The sequence below is a fragment of the Cupressus sempervirens genome, chromosome 5 (genome assembly GCF_028749045.1).
Source record: "Cupressus sempervirens isolate cs-2001-9-10 chromosome 5, ASM2874904v1, whole genome shotgun sequence".
NCBI classification, from domain to species: Eukaryota; Viridiplantae; Streptophyta; class Pinopsida; order Cupressales; family Cupressaceae; genus Cupressus; species Cupressus sempervirens.
In genome coordinates, this window is record NC_143122.1 from 858842657 (window position 1) to 858846786 (window position 4130).

The following is a 4130-nucleotide window of genomic DNA, read 5'->3' on the forward strand; positions in this document are numbered from 1 at the left end:
CTAGATACCAATTCATTGCCTTTGCTTTAGGAGGTTTCTGTAATTTCTCATGTTGTTCTGAATACATCAACTATGCTAAAAGATGAAGAAGATTTGGGAGAAGACCAATTCTGGGATGGTTTGGAAAAGTTCTGTTCAGAATTAGATGAGAAGCCATCCTCAATAAGAACAGTGGTGTATGAACAGACTGATAAGATAGCAAATTAGATATTATTTCAGCTTGAGATAGTTGTTTTCAATCAAGAACAAGATGTTGTAGCAGTAGGCCATCATCCTGAAATAATTAATCATGAGCAACTAATCAGCAAACAAAACTCCAAGTTTTTTTGTTCTAGAGGCTATCCTATTAGACATATGGTGAATATGAAATTGAGTGAAGGAGGAGTTGGTGCGCACACACCTAATATCAACTCCTCATCAGATGATGTTGCTATAGGAGTGTGGCTTATTGCAGAACCATCCAAAAATGATGATGGTTTCAGTCAGCTTGGTCAAGTAAGTACAATATTTATCAAGCTAAAGGTGTTTCCTAAAATGGTCAAGATTTTATCATTGTTTCATCCCTTCATGGCTATCAATAAGCAAATTTTTCATCAAGGGTTAATGAGGAAAGGGAGTTATTTCTCACAATCTGTTAATGGTTTTGTCTAACCGGCTTTCACTGTTGGTTAGTTTAAGGTAGGTTAGGTGTTTGCATTTTAGTTTTGTTTTTTTTTTTCCTTAGTGTTGTCCAAGCACATGTAGTTTTTGTTTTATGTTCTTGGTTAGTTTCTTGTCTCATTGTGTAGTTTAGTCTAGTCAAGTTTCTAGTTTATGATTGTTAGGCAGTCATTATCCGCCCATTTTATTCATGCATGCATAAATGTATGTGATTGAACACATACTCATACCTAGTACACACATACATATGCATATACATATCACTACAAATAAATATGTCTGGCTACTAGCCAGACATATATGCATATCCATGCATCCATTGCATACATGCATCCATTCAAGCCCATACATTCATCCATACATAAACCAAATGGTTGACTATGATGGTTTTGACTCCTAAAGTTGATACTTTAGTTCTGACCCTGCATAACCATCAACTTAATAAGATTCCTATTATGCTCACGTGCATACATCCAAAAATAAACCAGCAACTTTAGAAGTCACTTTCTATTAGGTCTAGGTGCTAGGAATGCATAATATAGACTCTATGCCCAATGAATAAGAGTAAACTGGTCAAATGTCAAGCAAGAAGACATACAACAGAGGTCACCAAAAATGTTACTAAAATTTTGCACATGTGTAAAATTTAAGTATTCAAACAAGGAAAATATATAAGTGCCATTCATTTCATGAAAAAATAGAAAAGTCCTTGTATTACTCATTTTTTAAATATACAAGTGATGTTTACAAAATAGTGAAATGAATTGAAATACTAAAAGGAGAAAAGATCTCACACAAGCCATGAGTATAGCTTACTATACTAACTTTATTTCATAAAGGAATACACAAACAGATAAATATGTTTGAAGGAAAGAAATGAGGTTAGAGATAACCAGTCATTGCCTTTTGCTTTGACTGGTTATTAATTCCTTGGCATGTTCATCATCCAGCTCCAAGCTTTGCATTCTTCAGTAGCTGCAAAAAATGAAGGTAAACGATATTAGATCCCAAAGGATCTAAGCAATGACTGAATGTCTCTACTACTGCACATATTCTATCTGTTGATGCATTTCATTACAAAAGAAAGTAAGCTATATTAAATTGAAATGCTTAAAATATTTTTAGTAAGCTTTTCAAAGAAATAAAAGTCATTTGTGGGTGTCACGAGCCCAAGCTCGAACCTCATAGATGATATGCTACAAGATTCATATGCCACAAGATGCAAAAGATTATAGCAAAGAGCATTAGTGATGATACTATTAAAAGAACTACAACAGACATTTGGGGATATTATAAGCTTGATCAAGTTACATCTATATGCTACACAATCATGGCTGAAAATAAATAATGGCAACTACAGCTAGAAGTCATAGACTTATAATTTGCACACAACAACTTAAGGATGAGGTCCGTTCAATTGAAAAGGCATTAATGGATGGAACAAATCAAGTCCATTCTAGTCATACAATGGGTAGTGACTGATAGGCTAATATTCCAAACCATTAGAATCATCTCAATTACAGTGAATTGCCTTACCTTATAAGTAATGCCTATGAAGACTGCAGACGACCACCCTAGCTCTTTACATTGGACAAGTTTGATATTGTAGGGACTGGAGTTTGAAAAGGTATACAGATCCATCATTTTTCAAAAATAGAATGGGCTCGTTCTAAATTCAGGAAAGCTAAAAATACCAAAAGATACCACATGGAAGAAATGAAGAAGGCTAATTGCCTTGATCTTCAGATTAAATACGAGTTGGGACTGTGTGTGACTTTTCAAAATTGTTGAAGGAGCATGCTTTGAGGCTCATGGAAAGAAGTTGGTTTACATTGCAAATTAATGATGAAAATGTCAATAGAGAGGTAGTCAACATGGCACTCTCTTATTTGTATGGACATCATCCAAAACTCAATGATAGTAATGTTTTTCGAGTTCTTGCAGCTGCATTGTTTCTTGATCTTCAGGAAGGTTAATGTATTGATTTTATAATATCAGATATATGAAGCTCAAACTTTATTTCTTTAGGCATTTTCTGAAAGCAAGATTATGGTGCACAAGGGAGAACACAGAAAGCTTTTTGGGGTTACCTTTGTTAAGGGGAAGCAGTGGGATCTAGGACTACATTTCAAAGTCACAAACTTGTAAAACTCATACCTACTAAACTAGTCCTCATCTGGGGCTTTTGAACTGGATCTAGTGAGAGTGACTTGAGAGGTCTAGTGAAAAGTGTGCTTGGTACTGTATATCCTATTAAGGGGATTTAGTTCTAATTTTATGCAAGTTTTGAATTCATCCAATTTACTAATGAGCAGATGGTAACTGAATTTCTTCGTTTAATGGAAGCTAAGATGGAAGAAACCTACAAATTTTTATCATCTCATAGCCCTTCAACTTAATTATTAGAAAATGGAAGTGTTAATTTTATAGGATATGATATATATGAATAGATATGCAACTCTTCGATGTCCAAATTGCTCTTTACAGAATAGGCTGACACATTGGGAATAAGATTTAAAAAAAAAAGGATTCTCCTATACATTTTTTGGGCATATGATAGAGATAATTTCAATCTAAAAATATTAAGAGTGGGTTGTTGCAATTGAAAGTTTTGAGAAAAGATATGGATAGTAATTTTAAAACTCAGTTTCAACAAGAAGATCCTCAATAACAAAGGCAGCTTCATATACAGTCAGAAAATGCATAAATGCTACAGCCGTGAGTAATGCTTGAAGCTGATGTTAAAACCCCTTAAGTTTATAATGCTAGGGAAACTTTGAATTCTGCAGGTTTATGCAATATGCATAAGAGATATAAGAATTTTTTGCTCAGAACAGGAAGATAGCAGCAAAACCCAAGTAGCCAATGAGAAATGAGAAACCCCATTTGGGTGTTCATAAAAATAATGGCTTCAAATAGTAAATAACAAATATTTCAAATGTTCATACTAGAGAAGTCATTAAAATTTGAAACTTATGTTCAAATTCATGGCAACCAACAAAATATTTTAAAAAACTCAGAATAGCATACCTTACACTAATCACAATGGCGACTTTGAATTTTTTGTTACTCTTCAATGGCCATCATAACAAACAATAACCAGCAAATTTACTTCACAATGGTGGCTTCCAAATAACCAAAGAAACCCTAGCCGCAGTTGCTCTCTGAGCTTTTCAAAAGATGCAAAATGGTGAAAAATGAAGACCATTTTAGGGTTGAATAATATGTCACCCTATTTCATTTTTCATTCATTTTTGAAGTCCACGGATTATGCTTGGGATTTTTATCCCTTTTTGAAAATATTGACATTTGTTATGTGAGAAGGGGGGGTGGGGGGGGGGGGTTGAATTTTAAACAATGCCTTAAGTTTTAGTTAGGGGTATTGTTTAGTTATTTTCTTTTGCATAATTTTCATTGTAAAAGAAATATTTAAATGATAAAGTTATAAATCATTTAATATTTCTTCTATT

General features: G+C 33.6%; 1 long non-coding RNA gene across 1 annotated transcript; it reads right to left on the reverse strand.

The window, feature by feature from the left end:
* Positions 1 to 1345: 1345 nt before the first annotated feature.
* LOC149558619 (uncharacterized) lies at positions 1346 to 3919 on the reverse strand. Its single transcript, XR_016365049.1, has 2 exons — positions 3691 to 3919; positions 1346 to 1635 (listed from the first exon to the last, which is right to left on the reverse strand). It is a non-coding gene; the product is annotated as an uncharacterized LOC149558619 (long non-coding RNA).
* Between the last annotated feature and the right edge of the window lie 211 nt (positions 3920 to 4130).